The sequence below is a fragment of the Lactuca saligna genome, chromosome 4 (genome assembly GCF_052625555.1).
Source record: "Lactuca saligna cultivar CGN05327 chromosome 4, ASM5262555v1, whole genome shotgun sequence".
In the NCBI taxonomy this organism is placed as follows: Eukaryota; Viridiplantae; Streptophyta; class Magnoliopsida; order Asterales; family Asteraceae; genus Lactuca; species Lactuca saligna.
In genome coordinates, this window is record NC_136420.1 from 206,565,218 (window position 1) to 206,574,331 (window position 9,114).

General features: G+C 35.6%; 1 long non-coding RNA gene across 1 annotated transcript; it reads left to right on the forward strand.

Moving 5' to 3' along the window:
* Window positions 1-245: 245 nt before the first annotated feature.
* On the forward strand, window positions 246-1,590 carry LOC145039007 (uncharacterized). The gene is made up of 2 exons (XR_013679680.1): window positions 246-946; window positions 1,061-1,590. It is a non-coding gene; the product is annotated as an uncharacterized LOC145039007 (long non-coding RNA).
* Window positions 1,591-9,114: the final 7,524 nt, after the last annotated feature.

The following is a 9,114-nucleotide window of genomic DNA, read 5'->3' on the forward strand; positions in this document are numbered from 1 at the left end:
TTTACAAGACATAAAGCACTACTCTTCCCCACACACACAAATAGTGCATTCATTGACCGATAGCTCACACAAAACCAAACACATAAACAGTAAAAAGCGTAAAAACTTACCACTAAAACAAACCAAGTAAAATATGTCACACGGATCGCTAAATCCCTACTGGAGGAGGATGATATGAGGATATAACTACTAATTTCATTCACGTGGATCACAAATATTATTTCTGTTGCTTATGATCGAACGGTTTAAAAATACACTCCAAGAAAAATAAAAGCAATCAACGGATTAAATGGAACTCAAGAAAACACAAAATCTATCTCTTACTTTTTGATACCCACGAGAATTAAACTTTCTCTTTCTAAATATTTTATATTCCAAATCAAATCTACATTCTCCCAAAATCGTTTCAGGAAGCAGATCAAGCTTCAATAATGTTACTATTCTTCCCAATACTACCTTTTGCCTGATTTTTTTGTTTCTTTAACATCCTCTCTACTAGATCCACTTGAGCCACCATCCAATCTACCTGTAATTTTTTCCAGACTTATCTTACATATATATAGTGGCTGCGTGTCCTACACGAGCTTCTCACGGAACCTTATCCTTACTTTGACGGTGTCTATTTGTTTTTTTTATATTTGTGATGTTCTTTTTATTTTATGAAGTGTTTGTGTATTTGTTATATTAGCATAAGATGTTTTTTTGGTTTTCATGTGATGGCTTTATATCTCATTGTGATCTACTTTACTTTACCAAATGTGAATATATGAGGAGACATATTATATCCACACTTCTCGAGATCTAAGAAAACGGAGGAAAAAGATGGAATCTCCAAGAAGAGTGTGATAGAGAGCGAAGGGTTTTCACTTTTCAGATCTGTTATGACGAAGAGTTTTGAGATGAAATCGGGTTCTAAACTAGATGTCTAATATGTTTGTGTGTACAGGTTTTGATTTTGTTATCTCCACACCTTATCCATATTTTTTTTAGATCTACATGTTTTGATTTTGTTGTGTCTATAATTTTTTGGTGCTAATTTGGTCTTTGTATGGATTTACAGGAAAATAAACGAGAGTGTTGAATGCGCATGGATCTTATTTGGAATGCTTATGGATCTAGCAGAAAATAACCACTTGCTTTTTTTTTAATCTTATTATTATGAATCTTTTGTTATCTTATTATTTTGATATCTTAATGTATCAATTTCATGGATATGGATAAATCCAAAAAAAATTCTTCATTTTTTAGTTTTTGATATGTGAATGTTTGTTTTGAGTAGGATCTTGATTTTGAACGATTTCATTGCTTGAAACATATTGATTTAGTTATTTGATTTTGAAAAGCTTTGTGTATAAATGTCTAACTTTAACTTACGTTTTTTATTTTTCATTTGCAGATGATTGTTGGTTACTTTTTTTCCGGCTGTAAAAACCAAACAAGATTTGAAGGTGTTGAAGTAGCGTAACCTTGTATTTTTTTCCTTTTTCTTTTGGATTATGCTACCGAACTTGATGTCATCAATTATGGATGCCGATTCTTAGATTAAAGTGTAATATGTTAGGTATGGCTAAGAAAAATGGTTAAATTTTATCTACTTTATTTATGTAAATAGTTTATTCGTTTTCATATTGTTTTATGATAATTTGGATTTCAGTTTTTGTGGAGAGATTGTCTTTAGCTTTCTTTTAAAAGATAAATTAGAGAAAAGACAATTGGATTGGAAGTATCCAAAGTAAGCGTGGAGAATTTGAGTTTGTTTCTTTACAAACTTGTAACTTCTAACTGCGAGAAACATATATTATATATATTATTAATGGCTAAAAACACCTTTGTGAATTCTCATTTTTGCCATATTTTTTCCTTCATTTTACTTTGGTCACACTGGCTGCTATACTCTTTCTTTCTTTTACTTGGCCGTCATTTTTATTTTAAAAGGTTTTTTTTTAAAGAGCGCCTTAAATATTCGGTGATCGTTATCTTCTACACTGATGGTCCCTTTTTTTGCACCACCACGGCTCCTTATTTTTTTCACAGCTTCTGTCATTCATCGTTTTCTCTTAAACCCACAATTTTTCACAGCTTCTGTCATTCATGGTTTTCTCTTCAACCCACCATTTTCTTCCTATGATGCTTTAATATTTGACACCTACTTTAAACTTAATACTACTATCCAATTTTTTTATATAACATAAACTATTATGGTAGGAATTTTTTGAAAAAGTTAATAAAATATATAAAATGTTATTAATATACGACCTATTGAAAATTAGTTGAGTTTATAAGCAAAAATGTATGGTTTGGTATAAAGAACACACTGGCTTATGATGAAATATGCATGCATTTTAACCGATCAAAACAAGAGAAAAAGAAAATGGATTGAAAATATATTATATTATTTTTTGGAAATGATTTTATTTCGGTAATTCATTACTCCCTCTGCTCCATGATTTTATTTTGGAAATTCATTATTCCCTCTGTTCCAAAATTATTGTCCAGACAAAAAAACAAAAGACACGCAGAATAAGAAAATATTAATTATCATTAATTTTATTAAATAAAATGATAATTATATATTTTTATTGCATTTAATTCTATGGTAATTGCATTTAAATCTATAGTAGTTTTACTAATAATGAAGGGTATTTTGGTAAAAATAATATTTATTTTTAGAAGTGTACAATTATTTTGGGACAAACAAAAATTAAAACATGGACTATTAATTTGGGACGAAACTATCAAGTGTTACCACATCTACGTACTTAGCTATAAACTATTATTCGAAAAGAAATATGCTACCCAAAACAATCTGCCAAAAGGCTGAAACAAACTATCGACATGAAAACGAAACTAATCGTCGCATGAAAACTATCTACTAAAAGTAATCGTCGTCTGCTAGATAAATAGTAATAGACGAAAATTACTATTTGTTGCCTGTCTAGAGATAACTGATTGCTGAAAGAAACAAATTGTCGGAATGAAACAAATTGAAATGAAACAGTTTGATGACCGCCGAAATGACACTAACTTTCGATCGGAAACTAATCGCTTGAATGAAACAAATCGTCGTCGCCGCATCGCGCGGGTACACTACTAGTATATATATATATATATATATATATATATATATATATATATATATATATATATATATATATATATATATATATATATATATGAAAGAAACCTAGTACTAAACATAAAATGAAAGAAATCTAATACAATATAAAACACTAAAGCTAGTTTGAAAATGGTAATAATCTGACATAGGAAAGCAAGTTTGAAATTGTATATTTCTATTTATATAAAATAATAAAATATAAAATCTATTAATCTTTATTATTATTATTTTTTAATTTGAAAAGTTGCCATGGTCTACAATAAATATGAGTAAAATAAAAGATAGAAAAACATTTGATTTCTCTTTCTTTAAAAATTGTGTGTGTTGGGTCACAATAATTTATCTTTCTTCAGTTTCTGATCACCTATTGGACTACTCACATTTTGTTGGACATAATATCGCTAAAAACATTTGAATTTACTCATAAGGAATCAAAATCAATAGAGAAACATAAAAATAATAGTTATTATGCATATTACATGACCAAAGTGGAAAAGATATGAATGGTAACAGTTGGTAAAGTCTAAAAAAATTAAATTAGATGATTTTAGACTGGTTCAATTACTTTGACATGTCCGTCAAAGCTAGGTAATAAAGAAAATTACATTCATAGTTGATGAGATATCAATAAAATAAAATAAAGGCAAAATCGATAAAAAAAATAAAAAAAACATAAACTAAAAATAAAAAATCTTAAGGAAAAAAATGATTGAAACGTTACAAGCGCAATAACTTTCAAAATACATAGAAAATTTCAATAAATTAGGTGAAACAAACAGTCAAAGTATTGTTATTATATAATTTTAACCATTCATGATGGTTAGTAAAATAGTTTTATTTAAAAGATTTGAAATTGTATGGTATATTTGTCTTCTCCTGATGTTGGCGAGCATGAACCAAAAGAAGATAACTATAAACGTCCAATAAATCAATCAGGTGCAATAACTTTCAAACTTTTCCCAAAATATCCCTAGCATTAAAACTGTCACAGTTTTTAATTACTCCAACAGTTGTGGCATATAAAATCCACTTTTTAGTAAAGCATTGTACTTCAAAACTTGAAAGTATAATCCTCTTATTGGCAGTCCCACTTTCACCGTTTTGACTAACCAAAGGGTTAACATTGTGCAATAGAAAACCAAACAAAGGGTGTATGCTAGTTCAATGCTCTAATATGAACAAATAGGTGTAGTATGTAAATTTATAAAAACAAACACATATAGACATACATAATTGAAAAGATGTAGAACTTACCAATTTCTCTCTTAGGGCTCTATATCCTCCCCGTCCCATCTGATGATTATAATTCGACTTCGAACGCGCTACTATTGTCTTTGTCGAAATATCCCTCCAAAATATAAATTTCACGGATCTTAAAAGTATTTTATACCTTGAGAAACTATAAAATAAAAGTGATAATGAAAAAAAGAAGGAATTTAACCTTGAATTATTCAGACTGTGTGTTCAACGAACTTGTCCTAATGATCCTGGCTAAGAATTATTGTACGATATCGTTTAGAAATTCTTTTAAGCTTGGTGGTATTCCCTAAGTAGGGCTTTATGTACTTTGTATACAATTTTCTTCTAAAATTCCATAGAAGAATACCAAGCCGATTCATTATATATATATATATATATATATTGTAACATCCCCCTCTGGCACGTATCACAATATTGTCCGCTTTGGGCCACTCGGCACGAGGACTTCCCAGGGGGTCACCCATCCCGGTACTACTCCCACCCGAGCACGCTTAACTGCAGAGTTCTTATGGGATCTGCTGCCCTCACGGCTTTAAAACGCGTTGTGTCAAGGAAGGTATCCACACCCCTTATAAGTAGATGTTTCGTTCTCCTTCCAAGCCGATGTAGGATCAGGTGCAACCCACCTTCACCCCCCATTGAATGAAATTGCATTGGAGAATAACAATAACATATGAGCTGCATATAAAATAAAAAAAAACATTATTTACCATTCTTTCTTCCCATACTTTTCCTTGACTTCTTTTGTTACATTCTTCCGGTTGAAAACACTAACTCCTACCCTCTACCGTACTAAGTCTCCCAGATAAGTAGGTAGTTGTGATCTATACTTCCCTGCAAACCTTCCAAATTCATCAAACTTTACACGTTTTTTTCTTCCACCATAATTGGTATTTTTGGTCTGTAACTTTGGCAATCGAGTCAATCCCCTCTTCCTTGTTTTCTTTGTAGTCTCGTTGTTGCTATCGGAATCACTAGAAGTGTAATCAGATCTGTCGCCATGTTCTGAATCATCTAGATCAGGTCCATCATATTGGTCCTCCTCCTCCATTTCCAATATAGGCAAATCTTCAATCAATGTGTTTTCTCCTTCCATAATGCTTAATTAAAAATGAAAAATAACATACAATTTAGATTAGTATTTCATTAAACAATATGATACCATACAATAATAGTTAACATAAATTCTTGACCTACATTTTTAATTGACTAAAAGAGAAAAGTAATTTTAACATTCATGGAGACTTACAATTAAATAAAGAACGATTTTGGTAGAAGAACCCTTGTACTACAGCTGATTCACTTTCACACCGGAGAAGACCATAAAAGTGATTAAACAAATCAATCTTCTTTATAGAGATGAAGAAAATCGGTTCCTAATTTCAAGGATGATACCTAATATCTTGAAATTACCTTTCTCGAATCGATTTCATATGGTTTTGGCGGTGAGAAACATGAAGACTTCCCGCCTTGATTTTGGAGAGTAAACACATTCTTGAAATTTGATTGTGATCCTTTCTGGACCCTAAAATGATTTTGGAGCCGAAAAAGGGTATTTGATATTAGTTTCTGATTGTTTCTAAAGTTTAACATGTCCTCCTTCAAACGATTTGAGTATCAACATTAGCATTTACCACAAGTTAATAAAAATACATTTTGGTCTTTGTGGATAATTAGTTTACATTTTTAGTTGTGATTCAGTTTTAAACCACATAACTTGTAGCGGTTTTTTGACACTCATTAAAAATTCTATCAAAACTACTATTTTTTAGTTTACATTTTTGTTTGTAACATTTTTTTAACGCATTAATAGAAAAATATTACCTATTACTTTTTTTTCTTTTTGCTAAATTAGTTGCTAAAGATAAATATTATACTCATTATTTAATTAGTATAAGTATATATGACTATTATTATATATATAATATAAATATATAATTTATTTGATATATAATATAATAGTACGGTTTGTTTCGCTTTTTGCGGTTGGTGTATATATTAAAACCGCATGGCATCAAAAACTTTTGGCTTTTGCAAAAGTATAATCATAAAACCATAATCCCAAATGGTCGATAAATAATAAGTCATTAGCCTTAAGTTGTTGGTCATAATCCCATATGCCCTAAAGTTACGCCATTAGCTTTGAGTAAATATATTGATTATCTGTAGTAATTCAATCACCATAATCCCAAATTGCCCATAAATAATAAGTGATTAGCCTTAAGTCTTACTTATAATCTTATAGCCATAATTCCCTATACCCTAAAGGCATTAGTCATTAACATTCAGTGAATGTTTATTTTCAAATACCCATAATCCCCTATGGTTATTTGTAGTATGTTTTATATGATCTCGGCTTATGATGGTGATAGTAGGTGGTGGTGGTTAGTGATAGTAGCGGGGTCAGTGTCTGATGATGGTAGTGATGGTGGCAGTGGTTGTGGTGCTACTGGTGGCGGTAACGGTAGTTGCTGGTGGTTGTAGGTGGTGGTGGCGGTAGTTGTGGCAGTGGCAGTAGTGGTAGCGGTGGCAAGTTGTGGTGGTGGTACGTGGTAGTGGTGGCGGTGGCAGTAAATGGGTGGTAGTAGTAACGGTAGGTGGTAGTTGAGGTGATGGGTGTTTAGCGGTTGTAGATGATGGTGACAGTAGGTAGTGGTGGTGGTGGTGGCAGTGGCGGTAGTGGTAGCAGTGACAGGTAGTGTTAGTGGTAGGTGGTAGTTGGTGATGGCGATGGCGATAGTGGTGACGATAACGTTAGGTGGTGGCGCTGGCGGTAGGTGGTTGTGGTTGTATATGGTGGTGGAAGTAGGTGGTGGCGGTTGTAAGTGGTGGTGGCGGTAGTTATGGCAATGGTGATAGTGCTTAGGGCGGTGGTAGGTGGTGGTGGTGGTAGTGGTGGTGATGGTGGTAAGTGGATGGTAGTGGTGGTAGTAGTGGTAGTGGTAGTTTAGATGATAGATGTTGGGTGGTGGTGGCGGTAGCGTTAGTTGGTGGTAATGACGGTAGTAGTTGGTGGTGGTGGTGGTAACAGTAGCAATGGTAGGTGGTGGTGGTGACTGATGATGCGTAGTGGTGAAGGCGGGTGGAGGTAACGGGTGGTGGTGGCGGATGTTGGTGGTGGTTGAGGTAGTGATAGGTTTTTGTGGTGGTGGTAGGTGGTAATGGTGGTGGTGGTAGGTGGTAATGGTGGTGGTGGTGGTGGTAGGTAGTGGAGATTGTAGTTGTGATAGTGGCGGTAGCGGTAGCAGTAGTGGTGGCGATGGTGGTAGCGGTGAGTGGCGGGTGGTGACGGCGTAGATGGTGGTGGTGGTGGTGGGGATAGCGGTGACGGGTGGTGGTGGTGGTGGTGACGGCGTTGGTAGCGGTGATGGCGACGGTAACGGTGGTAAGTGGTGGTGGTGGTGGAGATAGTGGTAGCGGGTGGGGTTGGTGGTGGTATTAGGTGGTGGTGGTTGTGATGGTAATAATAAGTGGCGGTGGTGAGAAATAGTAGCTATGTCAGTGGGTGATGATGGTAGTAGTGGTGGTGGTGGTTGTGGTGCTAGTGGTAGCGGTGGCGGTAGTTGGTAGCGGTTGTAGGTGGTGGTGGTTGTAGTTGTGGCAGTGGCGGTAGTGGTAGCGGTGGCAGGTGGTGGTGGTGGTAGGTGGTAGTGGTGGCGGTGGCGGTAAATGGGTGGTAGTAGTAGCGGTAGGTGGTAGTTGAGGTGATGGGTGTTTGGCGGTTGTAGATGGTAGTGACAGTAGGTAGTTGTGATGGTGGTGGTGGTGGCAGTGGCGGTAGTGGTAGCAGTAGCAGGTGGTGGTGGCAGGTGGTAGTTGGTGGTGACGGTGACGATAACGTTAGGTGGTGGCGGTTGCGGTAAGTGGTCGCAGTTGTAGATGGTGGTGGGAGTAGGTGGTGGCAGTTGTAAGTGGTGGTGGCGGTAGTTATGGAAGTGGTGATAGTGGTCAGAGCGGTGACAGGCGTAACAGCCCGAAATCCAGGTATCCTTCTATTTGGCCCTGCATCTTTGATATGTTGTCATTTTACTATTTTAGGGCTTTCATGTTAGGTGAGTATGCCGGGCGTACAAGGTGTACGTTGCGCGTACTTGCGCGCTTAATTTGGATGCATTCACCCTCAGGTACGCTAGGGGTAACCGGTCTAGACCTAAAAACCCTAATTCATTTGGAGGGCTATAAAAGGAATGTGTGGCTGGACTTCTCAGCCACCATCCCTCAGAGAGAAACCCTAAAGAGAGTGTGCATTCGTTCTTAGGCCTTCTTGTGAGTATTCTAAGCTTGGTGGTGCCATTCCAAGGTAGCAAAGGAGAAAAAGAGCTCATTGGGAAGGCTAGAAGTGGTGTTCAAGTGTGGATCTGAGCTTTGCAAGGGTTGAAGCTTCATTATCAAGTAAAAAGTTCGGATCTTGTCATTTGGTTCATGTTATATGCTTTAAGTACCATTTTCTAGGGTTTTAGTCCCAAAGGTGGAGGCTTTTTGTGCAAATAGCCTCCATAAGCTTAGATCCATCACATTTCTGGTCTATTGGAGTTGTAAACTCATAAAAATGATATCTTGGACGTGAATGTTGCACCATGCATGAGATCTAGGTCCTTGAGTTGGAAAAGAATGATGTTAAGAAGTGTTGGAGCCTTTACAGCCATGCCAAGGCTTAAAGGTCTCGACTTTATGGGTATAGACGCATAAATAGAGTCGGATCTAGAAGTTGGAGTAATGGCTTGACCGATTAAGAC